The sequence below is a fragment of the Aricia agestis genome, chromosome 3, assembly GCF_905147365.1.
Source record: "Aricia agestis chromosome 3, ilAriAges1.1, whole genome shotgun sequence".
NCBI classification, from domain to species: Eukaryota; Metazoa; Arthropoda; class Insecta; order Lepidoptera; family Lycaenidae; genus Aricia; species Aricia agestis.
Window position 1 is genome coordinate 10,757,044 of NC_056408.1, and position 12,074 is coordinate 10,769,117.

The 12,074-nt window shown below is 33.2% G+C and overlaps 1 protein-coding gene across 6 annotated transcripts in view; it reads left to right on the forward strand.

The window, feature by feature from the left end:
• Window positions 1–12,074, forward strand: part of LOC121740528 (homeotic protein antennapedia-like) — a 194,986-nt gene that overhangs the window by 133,988 nt on the left and 48,924 nt on the right. The window lies entirely within an intron of this gene.

The window sequence follows — 12,074 nt, forward strand, 5'->3', positions numbered from 1 at the left end:
ATTTAATATGTATGCCATGCTATAATATAATTTATTTATTTAAAATAAATGAAAATAATTGAAAACACATTTTTTGCACTTTTTTCTCGAAGAAAGGAGTATGATTTTAAATGTATGGAGTCTGGTCCAAATTTCCACCACTAACGAGACCTATATTATGCTTTGGATAATATTTTTTTACTATTTTGTAAGTATATAATATTATATTAAACAAAACCATTTATTTCCTTTACGCTAGTTTTAATTTTATTATTCACTTCTGTCTTCAACGTTAGTTTTCATTTAATTAATCATAATGCGAGCTTTCATCGATTTTCTACGCTGCACTGAAATAACTTCAAGGAAACACTCGACTTGCGGAAAGTTTAGCTGGAATTCAGTTTTTCGATTGAAGATTGGAATTTAAGTTGAAAGAAAAAGGGAAAGAATTAAAATTGTATTTTTTTTCAATGTTCTCTTATTAACACAACTTTGTAACGTTAGCTAATAAATAACAACGTCCATTCGTTACGGAATCAATTAAAGACACAAAAATAAATTTAAATTTAATTGGCTGACTGAAAAAACACGCACCACAATGTTATAGTGAGTAGTAGTTGACAAATTATTCCACTTTTGACGGTAGATATTGAGTGCCAAATAAATTGAAGACGCCGAGCAGCCGCGCCGAGCCCGTGCCAGGTCTGTTGCTATTGTAGTAGGAATTCTCAGCCGCTGTTAGCATCCATCTTGTTGATTTTAAGAAAAAACGTAGACAAAAATTTATTTTATTTCGTTATTTCGAATTTATATTTTTTTACTTTTTGGTTGACGCGGTTTTGAGCAAAGGCTTGCAGCGCAGAAAAGAGTAGATTGGTTTTTATCTAGAAAATATGTACGTTTCATCACTATGAAGTTGCAGGCAACATCTAGCATTAAAAAACCCAATGATTATTTTTACCATGTCATTAAAGGTTTTTTACTAATTTTACATATTAACAGCTGCTGCCGTTTTGTCGAACTACTAAAAAATTTACGACCACATAAAATTCTAACACGGTACAACTATATACCGCATACGAAAGAATTAGGGAAATTCTTTTGAGCCAAGCCCTTATTTTATTTACATATTTTCGTTAGAAAATTAACTTTTACTAATTAGAATATTATTTTATTGTTTTATACAGAATGTGCCCTAGTTAACGGTAGCATTTTGTTATATTTTATTCGTATTAACATCATTTTGTTGGTTTTAGCACAGAATAGATAATAGTATAAGGTTTTAGTTAGTATTTAACTAAATTCTAAAATATAAATGCTATACAGGATGTAACAAAAATAAGTGATAATACTTTAGGGTGTGTACGTGTTCCTTGTAGAGAGTTCACTGTGAAAGTAGCGGCGCTGAAAGACCAAAAATTTTTTTCACTTTTGTATGGGGAAACTCGTGACGCTCGGACCCTTGCCCATACAAAAGTGAAAAAAAAATTTCGTCTTTCAGAGCTGCTACTTTCACAGTGAACTCTCTACAAGGAACACGTACACACCCTAAAGTATTATCAGTTATTTTTGTTACACACTGTATATACATTTGAAAAAAATATATATTTTTAGAAGTTTGTGCCCATATTTTTGCCTTAATTTGATATGCTTCGAGCTAGACTCTATCATAAGATTCCTTATCCAGGTTTAGCGGAATTAAAACAAAAACACATGCAAATTTGTATTTTATTGTTTTACATTTACATATTAAAAATGCATAATTATAAAAAAACATAAATTATTTATTAACATATCGAATCTGTAGAATTTCGCTACCAAAATTATTTAAATCAATTAATAGAAATCAATACTACCTAATTAGATTAAAAACCAATTTTATGAGCTTTAAAGAATAGAATTCAGAATTTATGATTCCTAATTTATTTTATTTTTTATACACCAACTTCAGAATAGAAACTAGAGAAAAGAAGGCGTTTAGTTTTTCCTCTTTTATTTTCTACTACATAAAAACAGATTTCTAAATTTAGACAAGCTAACTGTGTTGTGTACTAATGTACCTAGTATTAAACTTTTAGTAGACCTATTTAATATTTATTTTAAATGTCTGGCCAAAATTTTATCAAACAATTTTATGTACTTATTCGTTATTTTGAATACGATTAGGTACATAGATAGTACAATAGTTACTATTATAACTGTGCACAGTGGTGTGAGTTTTATATTATATGAGCTTTTGCCCGCGGCTTCGCTCGCGTTTATTATATACAAACTTCCATCCCCTATTTTAACCCCTTGGAGGTGAAATTGATCAAAATCCTTTCTTAGCGGATGCCTACGTCATATCATCTACCTGCCAAATTTCAGTCTGATCGGTCCAGTGGTTTGGGCTGTGCATTGATAGATCATCATGTCAGTCAGGCACCTTTGAGTTTTATATATATATAGTCATCCAAAACTCTACTTATTTCTATACATAGTAATAGTAATACTTCTATTCCCTCAAAAATGATGTTTCTTTGTAGAGGGTCCTACAACTATAGAAAACATCAGCCTTCGCCTATTGGTCTATTACTTCATCATGATTAAACCGCTAAAGCACGAAATAGAAATACTAAGGGTTGTAGTTAAGGTTAAGGTTATCGTCAAATATGGCGTCCATTATGGACTTTTACTAGGGATTTGACAGTTCATTTGACATTTTGTTATGGTTAAAGTTATAGTTAAAGTAAGTTGGTGTAATCCAGGGTGGGTTACAGTTTAGTCATATTTAGTCCCATCACGTGATAAGATAAAGCATAATTTTTGTTGCGCCTGAAATGTGCGGCTACCTATATTAAAATAAAAATTAATTCCTATTTTCTAAGTATCGCCAAAACTTGAAGGCTGTACCGATTTGCCTTGAAATATTCGCGAAAGTCCAGGAAAAATGCGATGAGATGAGGGTCGCTTAGTCACATAATAAATTAATTTCAGCGTTAATGGATTGAGGGCGACATCTAGTAAATAATAATTTCACAAATAATCTTTATACGTAACAATGAGTGTCAACAGTCACACGAATTGACGCGCGGTTTTCAATTTACATTTTACGTGCACAAAATATTAATTTAGCGAACACCCACGACGACAGACACCAATGATCGATAAAATACTACGTTATTGTATACTGTATTCATTTTATAATATAAATATAAATTATATATTTCAATATTGATCGAAAGATTTCAAAGCTAAAAATATTAAGATGGTGAAAAAGTTTCTGTATAAAGCTATCTACAAGAAAATGTTACGCTATCTACGTAAGATACAAAATCATTGCATCCTACGACAAGATGAAAATCCCAAACATCCCCGATGTGGTGCCATTAACGGCCGTTCTCAATATATGATCTATCTCTGGTTTTGCCCTACTAGAGATAGGAATAACTCACATTAGACATTAGAGACATATATTTTATGTCAATTATGAGCTATTCCTATCTCTAGTAGGGCAAAACCAGAGATAGATCAAATATTGGGAACGGCCGTAATTCAACAACACTTTTTGGCTGGTCATGTTCTCACATACGTCATTCGTCTATGCGTAGAACATTTCATAAACGGGAAAAATCATCTATAGCAACATAGTTACCACAGTTTTTCGAATAAGCGGTGACATGTAAACGTAAAGGTAGAACTGAATCCAAGCTTCCTTTTGGGTTTAATTGAAATAATTTGAATTGTACGTCAATCACTGTATGTATATGTGTATGAGAGATGATCATCATGTTTTATTTATCGCGGGCAAGTGGTAATAGAGTCGTGAGAGCAGCCGTGTTTTTTGCCCATCGTATTGAGACGTCTCGGATGCTGATGCCTTGTACCCGTCTACGTATAGACAGTGACACTTTTCTATGTTTGTTTTTATGTAAAGTCTTGTTGGACACCGAGCCGATTTGTTTCATAAGCGTTTACATGATGGAACATTTTTTGTATCATGTTTATCAGCCTGTGTGTTTGATTATGTATTTTATACTAACAACCCTGTTGCTCTTCACTTTCAAAAACAATGATTGTAAGTTTGTGAAAAATATGAGGCGTGTATCTACTTAACGATCAACATACGTCGTTAAAAACTTAAGTCCGTAAAAAGATTACAGAGTTACATACTTATTTTTCAATCATATTACGAACAATTCAGTTTATACAAGGATTAATCATTCGGGCTCAGAATCTAGACAGTTGCAGAAGGATATTAAAAACTCATTCATCACACCAACAGCAAAAAATACGATTTTAGATTCACACTCAAACACAGCGAATGCGAAATCTGGAGAGACGTGGAGGTATTCCGCCCACCCTCCCCCCGATCGGGTGGGGACCGGGGTCTCCTCACCTCCCCTTTGACAGGAAATGATTGTCTAATATTAGCTGCGTTATAAGGTTTCTCTATAGGGACTTCGGATGCTTCATAACTCAACGTCGATTTAAAAAACCGCCGACAATATAAACTAAAAAAAGTATTAAAAAAAAGTCCGGGTCAACGGCCGCCGAGAATCCGACACCCCCGATTATAACAAAAACCAATGTTTCCTCCGAATTCTAGTTTTATTTTGGAAGAAATTTATTAGTGCGACATCTATTTCGGTGAGCTTTCGTCAACGCCGATAACCGTTAGTAGGACTGTGCGCGAGTGGATTCTGGCGCTGACAGATTTGTGAATTACCGACCGAATCCTACGAGGTTTCGGTAAAAATAAATTAAAATTAAATAGATTTGTAACTTTCGTTAAATTTTTTATTATGACATAATACTCCATATTTAAATTATATATGTACTATAGTTTATATAAATATATAAAAAGTTCAAAAGCTTTAAAGTGCTTTTATTTAAAACACTCTAAGGAAGAATGTAATTTGATTATTTTCAAATCTCAACTATAAGCGTAGTTATTACAGAATTGCATGTTAAATAGCTTACAATTTATTTCAGTCAGTGTGTAAATAATTTTACACCTAAACATCAATTATTGTCAATTTTAATTTAAGCGACCGCAACACTGAAAATGAAATGCCAATACAGACGATATTTCACCGCAAATATTTTTGCCGAAGCGGCAATAATATGAATCTCGCATATTGCGCGATTTCGTTTGTAGATAACAGAAATAATGGGGTTCAAAAATGAAATTAATTCCAGGTTGATGATTTCAAATTGAAAAGTCACATCGGCTCGCGCCATAACTCATGATCCTGAAACGTGTCCGGGCGCTGTGTTGGACGCGCTCTAGGGCTGGCACAATGTAAAAAAGAAAATATTTTTTACTTTGTTACTAGTATGTATACTTACCATTTTTCTTTTTGATAAAATTGTGCTATGAAAAGTTGTGCTTAGGTACTCCTGAGTACTACGTGATATTTAAAAACGTTAAATAATTTTCAATAGTCAAATCAACTGTATAGAAATATCAAATTAATTAGACTCGTTGTAAAAAATAAGATAAGATTAATTATAAAAATTTTTGTTTAATATAGAATGCAGTTTTAAATTATTTTGTCTTCTGTTTGGGAAGGTCATAAATTATATTAAACCAAAACGTAATTAACCACGTGCTCAGAAAAATAATTACATACGATAAGAAGATTGCATGATAAACCAAACATAATAATAGTGTTTAGCAAGTCAATTAAACTGGTAGCTACTTAGGTATATAATTACACAATTTATCAATATTTATTATAACATTATCATTTTAATTGAATGACTAAATATTTTGCGTGATTAGTTATCATTAAAATTTAATATCAGATCATCTAGGCCTATTATCATTAAAGTGGTAGCGAAAACGAATTAAAATTATCTATCTTTAAATATGTTATCATTTGTCACTAGCGTTTTACGAGCCTTCTTTAAATGCGTGGCTCATAAAACGAACACTTTGTTATCTAACTTGTAAAGGATAATCATGTGGTATTTCCCAACTATAAAACGTATTGCAAAGGATAATAATAATGTTTAATCTGCAATTTCGCTCGTAAAATATACGTTAATACCCACGTACAAAAGAATTAAAAAACTATAATTCTTAACAACGGTTACTAATGATAGGTACCTACTACTTTTTGCATGTCAAATAATAATTTACAGTGTTTTGTTGTTACAACACTGTCAGACATAATTACAACCTGTAAACAATATTTACTCATTGTTTAGGGTTAGATTATCCCTTGTATTTTTCTTAGACAATATAAAGTAATAAATCAGAAATATTTGCATATGCCTCTGCCAACCCTAACGGAATCATTGTCGCAGCCTTTGTCGGAGGTCTTTCCGCCTCACCACGCGGCGTGTCAGAGATGGTTTGTTTGTAAAAAGGAAGTTCCCTGGATTAGCAATCATATTATTTACTAACTTACCCAGCAAACGTTGTTTTGCCAAAATATGCGTAATTTCGGATATCATGTCGAAAGATGAAGTCATATTAGCCGATTTCCAGACTTACCTAATAAGCACACAAAATTTCATCAAAATCAGTTCAGTGTATTTGTTTATCTGTTCATAGACAAAAAATCGATATGAACTTAAATATGAGAAAAGCAAGTACTCACCACGTGCAGATTTTAGAGTCACAGTTACCTGTAAGTACATCTTTCAATGTGCGCTTTTATAATTTTGGACGTGGCGGTAATATCGTGGACGTCCGCTGTAAAACGATAACATAGGGAAGCCGACTTCCACGATAAAACGTTGGGTACGTTAATTGTCCTTTTGATATTACGCACTGCGGACGTTTTGTGCGGTTCAGAAGAGTGTAGACGTCGTGATGTCCTCTAACGTGCACGTTAAAAAGTTATCGTCGATGGATATTTAAAAGCGTCTTCATATATTTCCATACATTTTACTTCCCTGTGTTATCGTTTTACCGCGGACGTCCAAAATTATAAAAGCGCGCATTGGCTAAACTGTACAAATTCGATTTTTAAATAAGTAATTGTTGTTTATGGTACAAGGCGGATTTTCCCTATTGATAGGAACAACACTACATATATTTGGAGTAAAATCATTTTAAGAAGATAATATTATGAAGGATGAAAACGTATAATATGTACTCGTAATTACAATTTTTATAGAGTTTTCTACATACAATACATTGCTTATATTTAAATAATTTTTTTATATTTTTATAAACGCCACCCATTTTAACGGTTGATCGCCACAATGTAGAATGTATTTGAAAGCGCACCTTCCGCCATCGCTCTCTCTTTTCTCTACCGAACTTCCTGTCAGTCATTTCCGGCTACGAAATTAGCTTTTTAAGCTCGTAATAATCTGATCAGAATACAATATTAAAGTTAAATGTTAATTATTATTATCAAGGCTCTTTATAAAAGTTTCAAAATTCAAAAGTAGAATAAGTGAAAAGTGAGAAAGCTTTTTCATTCTTAGATCTTTTATACTTTTACCCCTATCTGTATACACAGTATGGATTCTTAGTAAGGGGGTTGTATATTTTGATCTTTGTGAAGTGCGTATGTATAGTAATTAAATGAAATTCCTGACGTTATTAATAATAATCTAAATTTAAAATCTTATGATGGTATGTGTTATCAAGCTGATGATCATGTTGACGACAGTGATGATGATGATGGTCATAATCATACTGTGCATTATCTGAAATCTTTTTGCATAGCCAGGTAGTGTAAGCCTCATGTATAATGCAGGCTGTCATGAACATTTGTTGGTTGCACTATTTCAAACACTTGTAGGTAAACGCGCTTGTTTGCATACCGAATATTTTTAGCTACCCACGCGAAAATAATACCTAACTGTATTTAAAGTATGCCGTAGCTTATGATCTATACTAACATTATAAAATATGTGACAATTTGAATTGGACCACTTCCCGCCCAACTTCCAAGCGATTGAAATTGAAACGATTTTCTGAAATTTGGTATGGAGATACTTTGAGTCCTGGGAAAGGACATAGGATACTTTATATCCCGGAAAAATGTACGGTTCCTGCGCGATAAACTAATTTTGGCACAAAGGAGTTGCGGGCGTCACCTAGTTAGATAATAGCTCTGCTAATATTGTTTTTTTTTTCAGTATATATACCAAATTATAATCTTATATCTTTAAACGAGCAATTCGTATATATATATATATATATATATATATATATATATATATATATATATATATATATATATATATATATATATACGAATTGCTCGTTTAAAGATACACATTTATAATTGGAATCTCGGAATCGGCTCCAAAGATTTTCATGAAATTTAGCATATACGGGGGTTTCGGGGGCGATAAATCGATCTAGCTAGGAATCATTTTTAGAAAATGTCATTTTGTTCGTGTTTTATCGAATACCGAGCGAAGCTCGGTCAAATAGTTAGTATTATATTATATTCGTACAAAACAGTACAAAACTGTTTAGTTAACTTTTTATGCTTTGGTGCAGGTATGTGTTATTTTGCTTTTATGGAAATAATATAGAGCAAAGTAGGTTTTTAATAACCAGTTTGAGGAATACCTCATGTAAGTGTAGGTTTTAGATCTTTAACTAAACCAGTATAATAACAAGGTTGAACGAAATGTCACTGTGGCGGATTTAGTTGTGAGTCACTCGCGAAGTTTTCGATCTCATGTTGGATTACAAGGTTGTTACAATTTCGTAACATTTTTTTGTTACTAGCTCGATATTTAAATAGATAATTTAGAATCGATGAATTTGCTGATGAGCCTCCGAAAAGTTTTCGCTTGCTAAAGGTGAACGCACACTCACCGTAGCCGAAAGATTTGAACGAGCCGAAAGAAACGAATTTTAGAATTCTTTATATGAAATCCTATGTAACCTCGCACATTTGCCCGCGTCAAATCGGTCGAATCTGGCAGGAGTCAGGAACCCAGTTAAAGGCCTTCTGGGAATTGGATTCGTTCGGTTCTGCTTAGTGTGCGTTCACCTTAAGACAGAATCAAGAAGCCGCGACCATGCTAACACTTCTTTATGGCATGTACCCGAATTAACAGCACTCTTTGACGTTTAATGTATGCTTAGTCGAGAGGGTGCGTCTTCTTCGATAATAATTTTCTGGTTTACAATAATTACAAAAAAAATATAGTAGGTATTGACAACTAAAGTTTACAAAACGATCGCCCTACCTTGTCTTGACTCACCAAAACAATTGAAATTAGGAAAGATTGCTTCCTATGTTTATAGAAATATACCGTAATATTTAATTAGTTTTTATACTAATAATTAAACAATAATTAAGAATATAAAATTAACTAACCATTAACTTTCTCAGTAAAGTGTCGTTTCTGATTGTGGGTTTCTCACTTGCTACTGACTCCTGAGTAACAAAGCAAAAGAACATCTTCACAAATTATTAGGTGAAATTGACTATGAAAAATGTTAGGGCAGATTACAAGTTAATCCTACTAATTATTATTCCTACGAGTTAATTAGAAACAGCCCCGTAAATCATTCCATCCAAAGCCATGGAATATGGTCTTTTTAGGGAAACAAAATATAAAATGTTTGCGTCTTTATCTACCTGCAATCTCGTACGAGGAAAGAAAGAGAAAAGAGAAAACGGGCGTGCTGATGAAAAATGGGGCCATAATTTGCCTGCACGAAAATTCTTTAATAAATCATAATAGTTTTAGACAGACCGGGGGTAAAAATAAACCAAATTGGAAAGTGAATTGTAAGGCTCGGCGAGGTTAGTCTGTTATTAGAGCAATTATGTTATTATGTTTGCCGTGTCTAATCCGAAAAACTAAATTGGAGTCGGCCTCCCGGCGACCGATACTTCGATCTCGGCGCTCGCACGGAATTCCAAGCGGAAGTAATCGGCAACACGAAGTTTTAACAAATTACACAAAATATGCCCGACACGGCGCAACAAAAATGTAAAGTTCGAGACCCCGTTTTGCTACGGCTCATAGTTGGACAAATTAAAAAGGGTGATAGTACATATTAAAACGCTCTAAGCCCCTCGGCCTTTAATATCCCTCACTTAAATCATATTTCATCCTGTATGATCGTAATTGAAGTGGAACTCCGATAATGATACGAACGCTTACGCGCATACACTAAAAGCTCATATTGGTTTGCAGATCCCCAGATAGGCGTCCTTATGAGCGATCGCCTCTTTATAATTTGTATCTTTTGCATACATCGCTCGGAAACAGGTTTTCCCCGTGTAAGCTCCAGCGCGTTGTTTGATACCGATTCCTATTGTATCAACATTCAACGAAATACCGAATATGAAAACCAAATAAGGGTTGGGACAAAAGAAAAACTGACACACTTTTAATTTATGCGTAAACGAGTACATGAAAACGTAATAATAGGAGCATGTTTGGTAAATATAATAATGTAATAACTCTCGAGGGTTGCGAGGGACTGTTTTCAAAAATTTCACGGTAGATACATCATATTGCTGGAATTTTTGATGACTTCATTTCTTTTGGGATCTGGTATCTCTATTATACGTAATGAGCGTATTGAGCTCCCAATTATTCTGAGCTGACCAGCGAGTCCACATTTATTTCAGTAACATCTGGTTTTGTAATTTCTGGTTTCATGCGTATCGTTTGTCCAATTAAAATTTTCTTTCATACACTCAGCTGGGAAGCTATGTTATGTGTAATTAGTGTTATGACAGTAAAATGAAAATTCATAAAAATCATGATGACTCATCCAAAATTACAAGAAAATAAAAAAATAAAAACTAAAGCAAGAAGTAGTTAAAATACTGTCGAAATCTTGTAACTCCTGAAAAGCAACATAAGGTTAGCTGAAGACAATAAATATTTACGCAAAGGGTAATTTGCTTTAGTTTTTATGTTGTGTTTCATTGTATGGAGTTTTGCCAACGTTAAACATTAATGTTCCAATTAAATAAAATCTTTACGATGTGATTGTAAATTTACTTTTTCTGCTGCTCTCTGAGCTACGACTGTTAAAGTTAGTGCTCAATTTAGTAGCACGTTAACTCTTTCGTTTTTCATATGAATGAAAGAGAAGACAATACTTTTTAACAAGCTGTTAACACTTACAGAGGTTGGTGAAATTGGGCCTTAACTCAGTTTACTAAAACTTTAATTAGTTTGTAAATTAAAATAAACATAATTTCGGATCTGTGTCACCGATAAAGTGCCGAATAGGCTATTCACAATTTTTTTGACAGATTCTCCATACTTCATCTGTCAAGTTAAGTGGTAGATAGCCTGTTCAGCACTTATCAGGAAGTGGTGAAACAGTCCCTAAGTCTATCAATAATAATTATATTTATAGAGGTAGAAATAAAGTTAAATAAAACAATTAATATTTTAATGAAAAAAAATCGACTAAGTGTTAACTTTCGCTAAATATTTGATAATTATGATTTCCCCGACAAAAAATTAATTAACAATTAAAAACAAAATAGGTTTTCAAATCATCTGTTTTTATTTATTTGAACTCGAACGCAATAAATTAATTTTTATTTCAACTTTTGTTTACGAACGTTTAGTTTGTTAACCTCGATGCAATTATTTTAATTAGCTCCTGTGATAACAGCAACAAAAATACAAAACATTGTGCACATTACATTGTCCGTAAAAACCCCAACCTCTTGAGACTTCAACAATGAACTCTCTTTCTCAACGCTATTTTCCGCCAATGTTCTATGAGATCGGGAGTTCCAGTGCTGCCGAATCTCTAACTCAGTGTTCCCTGTGACCCGCGGAGTCCGCAGTGTCATCTCTATACCATACATAATCCGATTTTTTTGCTGTTCATTTTACTAAGGGGGTCCGTGAAAACTGTGGTTCACTTCTTAGGGGTCCGTGGCTGAAAAATTTTGGGAAACACTGCTCTAACTCAACGTTTTTTCAGCCAATTTTCTTTGAGACCTGGACAAAACACTCTTCCCGAGATAAGACCTGTGTTAAAGCATCGATATCCTATACATTTAATACTTATATGCTGTTTGATGTACTTATTTTATTTTTGATTCTCTACAATTACCAACATTGTTGCAAACTTCGGGCCGCTCACTATTATTTACAACCTTGATCAGTCATCTGTTCCCAAACCATATACTTTA